This window comes from Taudactylus pleione, unplaced genomic scaffold (assembly GCF_031769625.1).
Source record: "Taudactylus pleione unplaced genomic scaffold, aTauple2 ptg001297l, whole genome shotgun sequence".
NCBI classification, from domain to species: domain Eukaryota; kingdom Metazoa; phylum Chordata; class Amphibia; order Anura; family Myobatrachidae; genus Taudactylus; species Taudactylus pleione.
Window position 1 is genome coordinate 260790 of NW_028285697.1, and position 16543 is coordinate 277332.

General features: G+C 42.9%; 1 protein-coding gene across 5 annotated transcripts in view; it reads right to left on the reverse strand.

Moving 5' to 3' along the window:
- Positions 1–16543, reverse strand: part of LOC148443339 (uncharacterized) — a 135164-nt gene that overhangs the window by 82002 nt on the left and 36619 nt on the right. Inside the window, exon 1 of one of the 5 annotated variants that reach the window (XM_088462958.1) lies at positions 15809–15836. The exons of the other annotated variants lie outside the window; for them this stretch is intronic. The gene's annotated coding sequence lies outside the window, so the exon portion shown is untranslated. Of the gene's footprint in view, positions 1–15808; positions 15837–16543 lie in introns of those variants that run through there. 5 annotated transcript variants of the gene reach the window in all.

A 16543-nucleotide genomic window follows, 5' to 3' on the forward strand; every position in this document is an offset into this window, starting at 1 on the left:
GTCTAGTGTAATCACTGCATGTGATGAGGTTAGTAATTCTTGAGTAAGGTCAGAGCCTGTGTAAGTGTGTGTGAGGCTGTGATGTTACTCCATGTTACTGATGGTCTCTCAGTCTTGTGTAATCACTGTGTGTGATGAGTTTAGTAATTCCTGAGTAAGGTCAGAGCCTGTGTAAGTGTGTGTGAGGCTGTGATGGTACTCCATGTTACTGATGGTTTCTCAGTCTTGTGTAGTCACTGTGTGTGATGAGGTTAGTAATTCCTGAGTAAGGTCAGAGCCTGTGTAAGTGTGTGTGAGGCTGTTACTGATGGTGTCTCAGTCTTGTGATGTCACTGTGTGTGATGAGGTTAGTAATTCCTGAGTAAGGTCAGACCTGTGTAAGTGTGTGTGAGGATGTTATGGTACTCCCTGTTACTGATGGTTTCTCAGTCCTGTGTAATCACTGTGTGTGATGAGGTTAGTAATTCCTGAGTAAGGTCAGAGCCTGTGTAAGTGTGTGTGAGGCTGTGATGGTACTCCATATTACTGATGGTCTCTCAGTCTTGTGTAGTCACTGTGTGTGATGAGGTTAGTAATTCCTGAGTAAGGTCAGAAGCCTGTGTAAGTGTGTGTGAGGCTGTGATGGCATCCATCTTGCTGATGGTTTCTCAGTCCTGTGTAATCACTGTGTGTGATGAGGTTAGTAATTCCGGAGTAAGGTCAGAGCCTGTGTAAGTGTGTGTGAGTATGTGATGGTACTCCATGTTACTGATGGTGTCTCAGTCTTGTGTAATCACTGCATGTGATGAGTTAGTAATACCTGAGTAAGGTCAGAGCCTGTGTGTGTGTGAGGCTGTGATGGTACTCCATGTTACTGATGGTATCTCAGTCCTGTGTAATCACTGTGTGTGATGAGATAAGTAATTCCTGAGTAAGGTCAGAGCCTGTGTGTGATGCTGTGATGGTACTCCATGTTACTGATGGTTTCTCAGTCTTGTGTAATCACTGCGTGTGATGAGGTTAGTAATTTCTGAATAAGGTCAGAGCCTCTGTAAGTGTTTGTGAGGATGTGATGGTACTCCATGTTACTGATGGTATCTCAGTCTTGTGTGTGATGAGGTTAGTAATTCCTGAGTAAGGTCAGAGCCTGTGTAAGTGTGTGTGAGGATGTGACAGTACTCCATGTTAGTCCTGGACTCTCAGTCTTGTGTAATCACTGTGTGTGATGAGGTTAGTAATTCCTGAGTAAGGTCAGAGCCTATGTAAGTGTGTGTGAGGCTGTGATGGCACTCCATCTTACTGATGGTTTCTCAGTCCTGTGTAATCACTGTGTGTGATGAGGTTAGTAATTCCTGAGTAAGGTCAGAGCCTGTGTAAGTGTGTGTGAGTATGTGATGGTACTCTATGTTACTGATGGTTTCTCAGTCTTGTGTAATCACTGTGTGTGATGAGTTAGTAATTCCTGAGTAAGGTCAGAGCCTGTGTAAGTGTGTGCGAGGCTCTGATGGTACTCCATGTTAATGATGGTATCTCAGTCTTGTGTAATCACTGCGTGTGATGAGGTTAGTAATTCCTGAGTAAGGTCAGATCCTGTGTAAGTGTGTGTGAGGCTGTGATGGTACTCCATGTTACTGATGGTATCTCAGTCTTGTGTAATCACTGTGTGTGATGAGGTTAGTAATACCTGAGGAAGGTCAGAGCCTGTGTAAGTCTGTGTGAGGCTGTGATAGTACTCCATGTTACTGATGGTATTTCAGTCTTGTGTAATCACTGTGTGTAATGAGGTTAGTAATTCCTGAGTAAGGTCAGATCCTGTGAATGTGTGTGTGAGGCTGTGATGGTACTCCATGTTACTGATGGTATCTCAGTCTTGTGTAATCACTGTGTGTGTTGAGGTTAGTAATACCTGAGTAAGGTCAGAGCCTGTGTAAGTGTGTGTGAGGCTGTGATGGTACTCCATGTTACTGATGGTATCTCAGTCCTGTGTAATCACTGTGTGTGATGAGGTTAGTAATTCCTGACTAAGGTCAGAGCCTGTGTAAGTGTGTTTGAGGCTGTGATGGTACTCCATGTTACTGATGGTATCTCAGTCTTGTGTAATCACTGCGTGTGAAGAGGTTAGTAATTCCTGAGTAAGGTCAGAGCCTGTGTAAGTGTGTGTGAGGATGTGATGGTACTCCATGTTACTGATGGTGTCTCAGTCCAGTGTAGTCACTGTGTGTGATGAGGTTAGTAATTCCTGAGTAAGGTCAGAGCATGTGTAAGTGTGTGTGAGGCTGTGATAGTACTCCTTGTTACTGATGGGCTCACAGTCTTGTGTAATCACTGTGTGTGATGAGGTTAGTAATTCCTGAGTAAGGTCAGAGCCCGTGTAAGTGTGTGTGAGGCTGTGATGGTACTCCATGTTACTGATGGTATCTCAGTCCTGTGTAATCACTGTGTGTGATGAGGTTAGTAATTCCTGAGTAAGGTCAGAGCTGTGTAAGTGTGTGTGAGGCTGTGACTCCATGTTACTGATGGTATCTCAGTCTAGTGTAATCACTGCGTGTGATGAGGTTAGTAATTCCTGAGTAAGGTTCAGAGCCTGTGAAAGTGTGTGTGATGCTGTGATGGTACTCCATGTTACTGATGGTGTCTCAGTCCAGTGTAGTCACTGTGTGTGATGAGGTTAGTAATTCCTGAGTAAGGTCAGAGCCTGTGTAAGTGTGTGTGAGGCTGTGATAGTACTCCTTGTTACTGATGGGCTCACAGTCTTGTGTAATCACTGTGTGTGATGAGGTTAGTAATTCCAGAGTAAGGTCAGAGCCCGTGTAAGTGTGTGTGAGGCTGTGATGGTACTCCATGTTACTGATGGTATCTCAGTCCTGTGTAATCACTGTGTGTGATGAGGTTAGTAATTCCTGAGTAAGGTCAGAGCTGTGTAAGTGTGTGTGAGGCTGTGACTCCATGTTACTGATGGTATCTCAGTCTAGTGTAATCGCTGCGTGTGATGAGGTTAGTAATTCCTGAGTAAGGTCAGAGCTGTGTAAGTGTGTGTGAGGATGTGATGGTACTCCATGTTACTGATGGTTTCTCAGTCTTGTGTAATCACTGTGTGTGATGAGGTTAGTAATTCCTGAGTAACGTCTGAGCCTGTGTAAGTGTGTGTGAGGCTGTGATGGTACTCCATGTTACTGATGGTTTCCCAGTCCTGTGTAATCACTGTGTGTGATGAGGTTAGTAATTCCTGAGTAAGTTCAGAGCCTGTGTAAGTGTGTGTGAGGCTGTGATGGCACTCCATCTTACTGATGGTTTCTCAGTCCTGTGTAATCACTGTGTGTGATGAGGTTAGTAATTCCTGAGTAAGGTCAGAGCCTGTGTAAATGTGTGTGAGTATGTGATGGTACTCCATGTTACTGATGGTTTCTCTGTCTTGTGTAATCACTGCGTGTGATGAGGTTAGTAATTCCTGAGTAAGGTCAGAGCCTGCGAAAATGTGTGTGAGGATGTGATGATACTCCATGTTACTGATGGTTTCTCAGTCTTGTGTAGTCACTGTGTGTGATGAGGTTAGTAATTCCTGAGTAAGGTCATACCCTGTGTAAGTGTGTGTGAGGCTGTGATGGTACTCCATGTTACTGATGGTCTCTCAGTCTTGTGTAATCACTGTGTGTGATGAGGTTAGTAATTCCTGAGTAACATCAGAGCCTGTGTAAGTGTGTGTGAGGCTGTGATGGTACTCCATGTTACTGATGGTAACTCAATCCTGTGTAATCACTGTGTGTGATGAGGTTAGTAATACCTGAGTAAGGTCATACCCTGTGTAAGTGTGTGTGAGGCTGTGATGGTACTCCATGTTACTGATGGTCTCTCAGCCTTGTGTAATCACTGTGTGTGATGAGGTTAGTAATTCCTGAGTAAGGTCAGAGCCTGTGTAAGTGTGTGTGAGGCTGTGATGGTACTCCATGTTACTGATGGTTTCTCAGTCTTGTGTAGTCACTGTGTGTGATTAGGTTAGTAATTCCTGAGTAAGGTCAGAGCCTGTGTAAGTGTGTGTGAGGATTTGATAGTACTCCATGTTAGTGCTGGACTCTCAGTCTTGTGTAATCACAGTGTGTGATGAGGTTAGTAATTCCTGAGTAAGGTCAGAGCCTAAGTAAGAGTGTGTGAGGCTGTGATGGCACTCCATCTTACTGATGGTTTCTCAGTCCTGTGTAATCACTGTGTTTGATGAGGTTAGTAATTCCTGAGTAAGGTCAGAGCCTGTGTAAGTCTGTGTGAGGCTGTGATGGTACTCCATGTTACTGATGGTATCTCAGTCTTGTGTAATCACTGTGTGTGATGAGGTTAGTAATTCCTGAGTAAGGTCAGAGCCTGTGTAAGTCTGTGTGAGGCTGTGATGGTACTCCATGTTACTGATGGTATCTCAGTCTTGTGTAATCTCTGTGTGTGATGAGGTTAGTAATTCCTGAGTAAGGTCAGAGCCTGTGTAAGTGTGTGTGAGGCTGTGATGGTACTCCATGTTACTGATGGTATCTCAGTCTTGTGTAATCACTGCGTGTGATGAGGTTTGTAATTCCTGAGTAAGGTCAGAGCCTGTGTAAGTGTGTGTGAGGATGTGATGGTACTCCATGTTACTGATGGTGTCTCAGTCCTGTGTAGTCACTGTGTGTGATGAGGTTAGTAATTCCTGAGTAAGGTCAGAGCTGTGTAAGTGTGTGTGAGGCTGTGATGGTACTCCTTGTTACTGATCGGCTCTCAGTCTTGTGTAATCACTGTGTGTGATGAGGTTAGTAATTCCTGAGTAAGGTCAGAGCCTGTGTAAGTGTGTGTGAGGCTGTGATGGTACTCCATGTTACTGATGGTATCTCAGTCCTCTGTAATCACTGTGTGTTATGAGGTTAGTATTTCCTGAGTAAGGTCAGAGCTGTGTAAGTGTGTGTGAGGCTGTGACTCCATGTTACTGATGGTATCTCAGTCTAGTGTAATCACTGCATGTGATGAGGTTAGTAATTCTTGAGTAAGGTCAGAGCCTGTGTAAGTGTGTGTGAGGCTGTGATGGTACTCCATGTTACTGATGGTCTCTCAGTCTTGTGTAATCACTGTGTGTGATGAGGTTAGTAATTCCTGAGTAAGGTCAGAGCCTGTGTACGTGTGTGTGAGGCTGTGATGATACTCCATGTTACTGATGGTTTCTCAGTCTTGTGTAGTCACTGTGTGTGATGAGGTTAGTAATTCCTGAGTAAGGTCAGAGCCTGTGTAAGTGTGTGTGAGGCTGTTACTGATGGTTTCTCAGTCTTGTGATGTCACTGTGTGTGATGAGGTTAGTAATTCCTGAGTAAGGTCAGACCTGTTTAAGTGTGTGTGAGGATGTTATGGTACTCCATGTTACTGATGGTTTCTCAGTCCTGTGTAATCACTGTGTGTGATGAGGTTAGTAATTCCTGAGTAAGGTCAGAGCCTGTGTAAGTGTGTGTGAGGCTGTGATGGTACTCCATATTACTGATGATCTCTCAGTCTTGTGTAGTCACTGTGTGTGATGAGGGTAGCAGTTCCTCAGTAAGGTCATACCCTGTGTAAGTGTGTGCGAGGCTGTGATGGAACTCCATGTTACTAATGGTCTCTCAGTCTAGTGTAATCACTGTGTGTGATGAGGTTAGTAATTATTGAGTAAGGTCAGAGCCTGTGTAAGTGTGTGTGAGGATGTGATGGTACTCCATGTTACTGATGGTCTCTCAGTCTTGTGTAATCACTGTGTGTGATAAGGTTAGTAATTCCTGAGTAACGTCAGAGCCTGTGTAAGTGTGTGTGAGGCTGTGATGGTACTCCATGTTACTGATGGTTTCTGAGTCCTGTGTAATCACTGTGTGTGATGAGGTTAGTAATTCCTGAGTAAGGTCAGAGCCTGTGTAATTATGTGTGAGGATGTGATGGTACTCCATGTTACTGATGGTTTCTCAGTCTTGTGTAGTCACTGTGTGTGATGAGGTTAGTAATTCCTGAGTAAGGTCAGAGCCTGTGTAAGTGTGTGTGAGGCTATGATGGCATCCATCTTGCTGATGGTTTCTCAGTCCTGTGTAATCACTGTGTGTGATGAGGTTAGTAATTCCAGTGTAAGGTCAGAGCCTGTGTAAGTGTGTGTTAGTATGTGATGGTACTCCATGTTACTGATGGTTTCTCAGTCTTGTGTAATCACTGCATGTGATGAGGTTAGTAAATCCTGAGTAAGGTCAGAGCCTCTGTAAGTGTTTGTGAGGATGTGATGGTACTCCATGTTACTGGTGGTATCTCAGTCTTGTGTGTGATGAGGTTAGTAATTCCAGAGTAAGGTCAGAGCCTGTGTAAGTGTGTGTGAGGATGTGGTAGTACTCCATGTTAGTGATGGACTCTCAGTCTTGTGTAGTCACTGTGTGTGATGAGGTTAGTAATTCCTGAGTAAGGTCAGAGCCTGTGTAAGTGTGTGTGAGGATGTGATAGTACTCCATGTTAGTGCTGGACTCTCAGTCTTGTGTAATCACTGTGTGTGATGAGGTTAGTACTTCCTGAGTAAGGTCAGAGCCAAGGTCAGAGCCTATGTAAGTGTGTTTGAGGCTGTGATGGCACTCCATGTTACTGATGGTTTCTCAGTCCTGTGTAATCACTGTGTGTGATGAGGTTAGTAATTCCTGAGTAAGGTCAGAGCCTGTGTAAGTGTGTGTGAGTATGTGATGGTACTCCATGTTACTGATGGTTTCTCAGTCTTGTGTAATCACTGTGTGTGATGAGGTTAGTAATACCTGACTAAGGTCAGAGCCTGTGTAAGTGTGTTTGAGGCTGTGATGGTACTCCATGTTACTGATGGTATCTCAGTCTTGTGTAATCACTGCGTGTGATGAGGTTAGTAATTCCTGAGTAAGGTCAGAGCCTGTGTAAGTGTGTGTGAGGATGTGATGGTACTCCATGTTACTGATGGTGTCTCAGTCCAGTGTAGTCACTGTGTGTGATGAGGTTAGTAATTCCTGAGTAAGGTCAGAGCCTGTGTAAGTGTGTGTGAGGCTGTGATAGTACTCCTTGTTACTGATGGGCTCACAGTCTTGTGTAATCACTGTGTGTGATGAGGTTAGTAATTCCTGAGTAAGGTCAGAGCCCGTGTAAGTGTGTGTGAGGCTGTGATGGTACTCCATGTTACTGATGGTATCTAAGTCCTGTGTAATCACTGTGTGTGATGAGGTTAGTAATTCCTGAGTAAGGTCAGAGCTGTGTAAGTGTGTGTGAGGCTGTGATTCCATGTTACTGATGGTATCTCAGTCTAGTGTAATCACTGCGTTTAATGAGGTTAGTAATTCCTGAGTAAGGTCAGAGCCTGTGTAAGTGTGTGTTAGGCTGTGATGGTACTCCATGTTACTGATGGTGTCTCAGTCTTGTGTAATCACTGCGTGTGATGAGGTTAGTAATTCCTGAGTAAGGTCAGAGCCTGTGTAAGTGTGTGTGAGGCTGTGATGGTACTCCATGTTACTGATGGTACCTCAGTCTTGTGTAATCACTGCGTGTGATGAGGTTATTAATTCCTGAGTAGGGTCAGAGCCTATGTAAGTGTATGTGAGGCTGTGATGGTACTCCATGTTACTGATGGTCTCTCAGTTTTGTGTAATTACTGTGTGTGATGAGGTTAGTAATTCCTGAGTAAGGTCAGAGCCTGTGTAAGTGTGTGTGAGGATGTGATGGTACTCCATGTTACTGATGGTGTCTCAGTCTTGTGTAGTCACTGTGTGTGATGAGGTTAGTAATTGCTGAGTAAGGTCAGAACCTGTGTAAGTGTGTGTCAGGCTGAGATGGTACTCCATGTTACTGATGGTTTCTCAGTCTTGTGTAATCACTGCGTGTGATGAGGTTAGTAATTCCTGAGTAAGGTCAGAGCCTGCGTAAGTGTGTGTGAGGATGTGATGATACTCCATGTTACTGATGGTTTCTCAGTCTTGTGTAGTCACTGTGTGTGATGAGGTTAGAAATTCCTGAGTAAGGTCAGAGCTGTGTAAGTGTGTGTGAGGTTGTGATGGTACTCCATGTTACTGATGGTTTCTCAGTCTTGTGTAGTCACTGTGTGTGATGAGGTTAGTAATTCCTGAGTAAGGTCATACCCTGTGTAAGTGTGTGTGAGGCTGTGATGGTACTCCTTGTTACTGATGGTCTCTCAGTCTTGTGTACTCACTGTGTGTGATGAGGTTAGTAATTCCTGAGTAACGTCAGAGCCTGTGTAAGTGTGTGTGAGGCTGTGATGGTACTCCATGTTACTGATGGTATCTCAGTCTTGTGTAGTCACTGTGAGTGATGAGGTTAGTAATTGCTGAGTAAGGTCAGAGCCTGTGTAAGTGTGTGTGAGGATGTGATGGTACTCCATGTTACTGATGGTCTCTCAGTCTTGTGTAATCACTGTGTGTGATGAGGTTAGTAATTCCTGAGTAACGTCAGAGCCTGTGTAAGTGTGTGTGAGGCTGTGATGGTACTCCATGTTACTGATGGTTTCTCAGTCCTGTGTAATCACTGTGTGTGATGAGGTTAGTAATTCCTGAGTAAGATCAGAGCCTGTGTAATTGTGTGTGAGGATGTGATGGTACTACATGTTACTGATGGTTTCTCAGTCATGTGTAGCCACTGTGTGTGATGAGATTAGTAATTCCTGAGTAAGGTCAGAGCCTGTGTAAGTGTGTGTGAGGCTGTGATGGCACTCCATCTTACTGATGGTTTCTCAGTCCTGTGTAATCACTGTGTGTGATGAGGTTAGTAATTCCTGAGTAAGGTCAGAGCCTGTGTAAGTGTGTGTGAGTATGAGATGGTACTCCATGTTACTGATGGTTTCTCAGACTTGTGTAATCACTGCGTGTGATGAGGTTAGTAATTCCTGAGTAAGGTCAGAGCCTGCGTAAATGTGTGTGAGGATGTGATGATTCTCCATGTTACTGATGGTTTCTCAGTCTTGTGTAGTCACTGTGTGTGATGAGGTTAGTAATTCCTGAGTAAGGTCATACCCTGTGTAAGTGTTTGTGAGGCTGTGATGGTACTCCATGTTACTGATGGACTCTCAGTCTTGTGTAATCACTGTGTCTGATGAGGTTAGTAATTCCTGAGTAACATCAGAGCCTGTGTAAGTGTGTGTGAGGCTGTGATGGTACTCCATGTTACTGATGGTATCTCAGTCTTGTGTAATCACTGTGTGTGATGAGGTTAGTAATTCCTGAGTAAGGTCAGAGCCTGTGTAAGTTTGTGTGAGGCTGTGATGGTACTTCATGTTACTGATGGTATCTCAGTCTTGTGTAATCACTGCGTGTGATGAGGTTTGAAATTCCTGAGTAAGGTCAGAGCCTGTGTAAGTGTGTGTGAGGATGTGATGGTACTCCATGTTACTGATGGTGTCTCAGTCCTGTGTAGTCACTGTGTGTGATGAGGTTAGTAATTCCTGAGTAAGGTCAGAGCCTGTGTAAGTGTGTGTGAGACTGTGATAGTACTCCTTGTTAATGATGGGCTCTCAGTCTTGTGTAATCACTGTGTGTGATGAGGTTAGTAATTCCTGAGTAAGGTCAGCGCTGTGTAAGTGTGTGTGCGGCTGTGACTCCATGTTACTGATGGTATCTCAGTCTAGTGTAATCACTGCGTGTGATGAGGTTAGTAATTCCTGAGTAATGTCAGAGCCTGTGTAAGTGTGTGTGAGGCTGTGATGGTACTCCATGTTACTGATGGTCTCTCAGTCTTGTGTAATCACTGTGTGTGATGAGGTTAGTAATTCCTGAGTAAGGTCAGAACCTGTGTAAGTGTGTGTGAGGCTGTGATGGTACTCCATGTTACTGAAGGTTTCTCAGTCTTGTGGAATCACTGCATGAGATGAGGTTAGTAATTCCTGAGTAAGGGCAGAGCCTGTGTAAGTGTGTGTGAGGATGTGATGGTACTCCATGTTACTGATGGTGTCTCAGTCTTGTGTAGTCACTTTGTGTGATGAGGTTAGTAATTCCTGAGTAAGGTCAGAACCTGTGTAAGTGTGTGTGTGAGGATGGAATGGTACTCCATGTTACTGATGGTATCTCAGTCTTGTATAATCACTGTGTGTGATGAGGTTAATAATTCCTGAGTAAGGTCAGAGCCTGTGTAAGTGTGTGTGAGGCTGTGATGGTACTCCATGTTACTGATGGTATTTCAGTCTTGTGTAATCACTGCGTGTGATGAGGTTAGTAATACCTGAGTAAGGTCAGAGCCTGTGTAAGTGTGTGTGAGGCTGTGATGGTACTCCATGTTACTGATGGTGTCTCAGTCTTGTATAATCACTACGTGTGATGAGGTTAGTAATTCCTGAGTAAGGTCAGAGCCTGTGTAAGTGTGTGTGAGGCTGTGATGGTACTCCATGTTACTGATGGTGTCTCAGTCTTGTGTAATCACTACGTGTGATGAGGTTAGTAATTCCTGAGTAAGGTCAGAGCCTGTGTAAGTGTGTGTGAGGATGTGATGGTACTCCATGTTACTGATGGTCTCTCAGTCTTGTGTAATCACTGTGTGTGATGAGGTTAGTAATTCCTGAGTAAGGTCAGAGCCTGTGTGTGTGTGAGGCTGTAATGGTACTCCATGTTACTGATGGTGTCTCAGTCTTGTGTAATCACCGTGTGATAATGTTGTCTCTAAACTGCCCTTATTCTCATCCAACAGTGGCTGCATCTGTTTATGAAGAGCGTGGGGGCGGCATTGGAAAATCTACACATCTCCCTCCACTTCCTTCCATTTCTCTATAGCCACAACCAGTTGGTTCTTCTTACACAATGAGACACTGACAATCCCATTATGTGTCCTCCCTGATGTACGGTTTATACAGGGTGAATGGGGAAGAGATGGTTACTATCCCAAATAAATATATATTATGCCTCATGGAATCAGCATTTCCCCTCTCACCGTGTGAGACAGTAGGACAGACGGATGTTTGGTCACAAAATTAGATCCAGATTTCTGGTCCAGTTCCCAGATATTCTCTGTATTTATGTCCAGCTCATGTTTCAGTCTCACCCAGTTTCTTAACATTCCCCAGGATTCGCGCTGTTTCACAGGGAATGATGCCTAAATCCCAGTGTCCCCACTAACCCATATAGCGATAATGCCCCCTCCTGCCCTAAGTCTATTAACTATCTCCTATCCATTACCCAGACTACAGACACAAAGCTCTCCCCATCCTAAATTAATCAGGACACGAACCCCAGTATATAACAGCCCCAATATGGAAAGAATGCAATTACATAACAGCCCCAATAAAGAACCCCAGTATATAACAGCCCCAATATAGGAAAACCCCAGTATATAACAGCCCCAATATAGAACCCCAGTATATAAAAGCCCCAATATGGAAAGAACGCAATTATATAACAGCCCCAATATAGAACCCCAGTATATAACAGCCCCAATATAGGATAACTCCAGTATATAACAGCCCCAATATAGAACTCCAGTATATAACAGCCCCAATATAGGAGAACCCCAATATATAACAGCCCCAATATAGGAGAACTCCAGTATATAACAGCCCCAATATAGGATAACCCCAATACATAACAGCCCCAATATAGAACTCCAGTATATAACAGCCCCAATATAGGAGAACTCCAGTATATAACAGCCCCAATATAGGAGAACCCCAATATATAACAGCCCCAATATAGAACTCCAGTATATAACAGCCCCAATATAGGAGAACCCCAATATAGGAGAACTCCAGTATAAAACAGCCCCAATATAGGAGAACTCCAGTATAAAACTGCCCCGATATAGGAGAACTCCAGTATATAACAACCCCAATATAGGAGAACCGCAGTATATAACAACCTCAATATGGGAGAACCGCAGAATATAACAGCCCCAATATAGGAGAACTGCAGTATATAACAGCCCCAATATAGAACTCCAGTATATAACAGCCCCAATATAGGAGAACCCCACTATATAACAGCCCCAATATAGGAAAACCTCAATATATAACAGCCCCAATATAGAACTCCAGAATATAACAGCCCCAATATAGGAGATCCCCAATATAGGAGAACTCCAGTATAAAACAGCCCCAATATAGGAGAACTCCAGTATAAAACTGCCCCGATATAGGAGAACTCCAGTATATAACAGCCCCAATATAGGAGAACTCCAGTATATAACATACTCAATATAGGAGAACCACAGTATATAACAGCCCCGATATAGGAGAACTCCAGTATATAACAGCCCCAATATAGAAGAACTGCAGTATATAACAGCCCCAATATAGGAGAACTCCAGTATAAAACTGCCCCAATATAGGAGAACTCCAGTATATAACAACCCCAATATAGGAGAACCGCAGTATATAACAACCTCAATATAGGAGAACCGCAGTATATAACAACCTCAATATAGGAGAACCACATTATATAACAGCCCCAATATAGGAGAAACGCAGTATATAACAGCCCCAATATAGGAGAACTCCAGTAGAAAACTGCCCCAATATAGGAGAACTGCAGTATATAACAACTTCAATATAGGAGAACCGCAGTATATAACAACCTCAATATAGGAGAACCACATTATATAACAGCCCCAATATAGGAGAAACGCAGTATATAACAGCCCCAATATAGGAGAAACGCAGTATATAACAGCCCCAATATAGGAGAATTCCAGTATATAACAGCCCCAATATAGGAGAACCGCAGTATATAACAACTTCAATATAGGAGAACCGCAGTATATAACAACTTCAATATAGGAGAACTCCAGTATATAACAGCCCCAATATAGGAGAAACGCAGTATATAACAGCCCCAATATAGGAAACTCCAGTATATAACAGCCCCAATATAGGAGAACTCCAGTATAAAACAGCCCCAATATAGGAGAACTCCAGTATATAACAGCCCCAATATAGGAGAAATCCAATATATAACAGCCCCAATATAGGAGAACTCCGATATAGAAGAACTCCAGTATATAACAGCCCCGATATAGGAGAACCGCAGTATATAACAGCCCCGATATAGGAGAACCGCAGAATATAACAGCCCCGATATAGGAGAACTCCAGTATATAAAAACCCCAATATAGGAGAACTCCAGTATATAACAGCCCCAATATAGGAGAACCCCAATATAGGAGAACTCCAGTATAAAACAGCCCCAATATAGGAGAACTCCAGTATAAAACTGCCCCGATATAGGAGAACTCCAGTATATAACAACCCCAGTCTCACCCAGTTTCTTAACATTCCCCAGGATTCGCGCTGTTTCACAGGGAATGATGCCTAAATCCCAGTGTCCCCACTAACCCATATAGCGATAATGCCGCCTCCTGCCCTAAGTCTATTAACTATCTCCTATCCATTACCCAGACTACAGACACAAAGCTCTCCCCATCCTAAATTAATCAGGACCCGAACCCCAGTATATAACAGCCCCAATATGGAAAGAACGCAATTACATAACAGCCCCAATAAGAACCCCAGTATATAACAGCCCCAATATAGGAAAACCCCAGTATATAACAGCCCCAATATAGAACCCCAGTATATAAAAGCCCCAATATGGAAAGAACGCAATTATATAACAGCCCCAATATAGAACCCCAGTATATAACAGCCCCAATATAGGATAACTCCAGTATATAACAGCCCCAATATAGAACTCCAGTATATAACAGCCCCAATATAGGAGAACCCCAATATATAACAGCCCCAATATAGGAGAACTCCAGTATATAACAGCCCCAATATAGGATAACCCCAATACATAACAGCCCCAATATAGAACTCCAGTATATAACAGCCCCAATATAGGAGAACTCCAGTATATAACAGCCCCAATATAGGAGAACCCCAATATATAACAGCCCCAATATAGAACTCCAGTATATAACAGCCCCAATATAGGAGAACCCCAATATAGGAGAACTCCAGTATAAAACAGCCCCAATATAGGAGAACTCCAGTATAAAACTGCCCCGATATAGGAGAACTCCAGTATATAACAACCCCAATATAGGAGAACCGCAGTATATAACAACCTCAATATGGGAGAACCGCAGAATATAACAGCCCCAATATAGGAGAACTGCAGTATATAACAGCCCCAATATAGAACTCCAGTATATAACAGCCCCAATATAGGAGAACCCCACTATATAACAGCCCCAATATAGGAAAACCCCAATATATAACAGCCCCAATATAGAACTCCAGAATATAACAGCCCCAATATAGGAGATCCCCAATATAGGAGAACCACAGTATATAACAGCCCCGATATAGGAGAACTCCAGTATATAACAGCCCCAATATAGAAGAACTGCAGTATATAACAGCCCCAATATAGGAGAACTACAGTATAAAACTGCCCCAATATAGGAGAACTCCAGTATATAACAACCCCAATATAGGAGAACCGCAGTATATAACAACCTCAATATAGGAGAACCACATTATATAACAGCCCCAATATAGGAGAAACGCACTATATAACAGCCCCAATATAGGAGAACTCCAGTAGAAAACTGCCCCAATATAGGAGAACTGCAGTATATAACAACTTCAATATAGGAGAACCGCAGTATATAACAACCTCAATATAGGAGAACCACATTATATAACAGCCCCAATATAGGAGAAACGCAGTATATAACAGCCCCAATATAGGAGAAACGCAGTATATAACAGCCCCAATATAGGAGAACTCCAGTATATAACAGCCCCAATATAGGAGAACCGCAGTATATAACAACTTCAATATAGGAGAACCGCAGTATATAACAACTTCAATATAGGAGAACTCCAGTATATAACAGCCCCAATATAGGAGAAACGCAGTATATAACAGCCCCAATATAGGAAACTCCAGTATATAACAGCCCCAATATAGGAGAACTCCAGTATAAAACAGCCCCAATATAGGAGAACTCCAGTATATAACAGCCCCAATATAGGAGAAATCCAATATATAACAGCCCCAATATAGGAGAACTCCGATATAGAAGAACTCCAGTATATAACAGCCCCGATATAGGAGAACCGCAGTATATAACAGCCCCGATATAGGAGAACCGCAGTATATAACAGCCCCGATATAGGAGAACTCCAGTATATAAAAACCCCAATATAGGAGAACTCCAGTATAAAACTGCCCCATTATAGGAGATCTCCAGTATAAAACAGCCCCGATATAGGAGAACTCCAGTATATAACAACCCCAATATAGGAGAACTCCAGTATAAAACAGCCCCGATATAGGAGAACTCCAGTATATAACAACCCCGATATAGGAGAACTCCAGTATATAACAACCCCAATATAGGAGAACCCCAGTATATAACAGCCCCAATATAGGAGAACTCCAGTATATAACAACCCCAATATAGGAGAACTCCAGTATAATACAGCCCCGATATTGGAGAACTCCAGTATATAACAACCTCAATATAGGACAACTCCAGTATAAAACAGCCCCGATATAGAAGAACTCCAGTATATAACAACCTCAATATAGGAGAACCGTAGTATATAACAGCCCCAATACAGGATAACCCCAGTATAAAACAGCCCCAATATAGGAGAACCGCAGTATATAGCAACCCCAATATAGGAGAACACCAGTATATAACCACCTCAATATAGGACAACTCAGTATAAAACAGCTCCGATATAGGAGAACTCCAGTATATAACAACCTCAATATAGGAGAACCGCAGTATATAACAGCCCCAAGATAGGACAACGCCAGTATATAACAGCCCCAATATAGGATAATCCCAGTATATAAAATCCCCAATATAAGATAACCCTAGTTTATAACAGCCCCAATATAGGAGAATCCGAGTATATAACAACCTCAATATAGGAGAACCCCAGTATATAACAGCCCCAATATAGGAGAACTCCAGTATAAAACAGCCCCGATATAGGATAACTCCAGTATATAATAACCTCAATATAGGAGAACTCCAGTATAAAACAGCCCCAATATAGGAGAACTCCAGTATATAACAGCCCCAATATAGGAGAACTCCAGTATATTACAACCCCAATATAGGAGAACTCCAGTATAAAATAGCCCCGATATAGGAGAACTCCAGTATATAACAACCCCAATATAGGAGAACTCCAGTATATAACAACCCCAATATAGGAGAACTCCAGTATAAAACAGCCCCGATATAGGAGAACTCCAGTATAAAACAGCCCCGATATAGGAGAACTCCAGTATATAACAGCCCCAATATAGGAGAACCCCAGTATATAACAACCCCAATATAGGAGAACCCCAGTATATAACAACCCCAATATAGGAGATCTCCAGTATAAAACAGCCCCGATATAGGAGAACTCCAGTATATAACAACCCCGATATAGGAGAACTCCAGTATATAACAACCTCGATATCGGAGAACTCCAGTATATAACAACCCCGATATAGGAGAACCCCAGTATATAACAGCCCCAATATAGGAGAACTCCAGTATATAACAACCCCGATATAGGAGAACTCCAGTATAAAACAGCCCCGATATAGGAGAACTCCTGTATATAACAGCCCCAATATAGGACAACTCCAGTATAAAACAG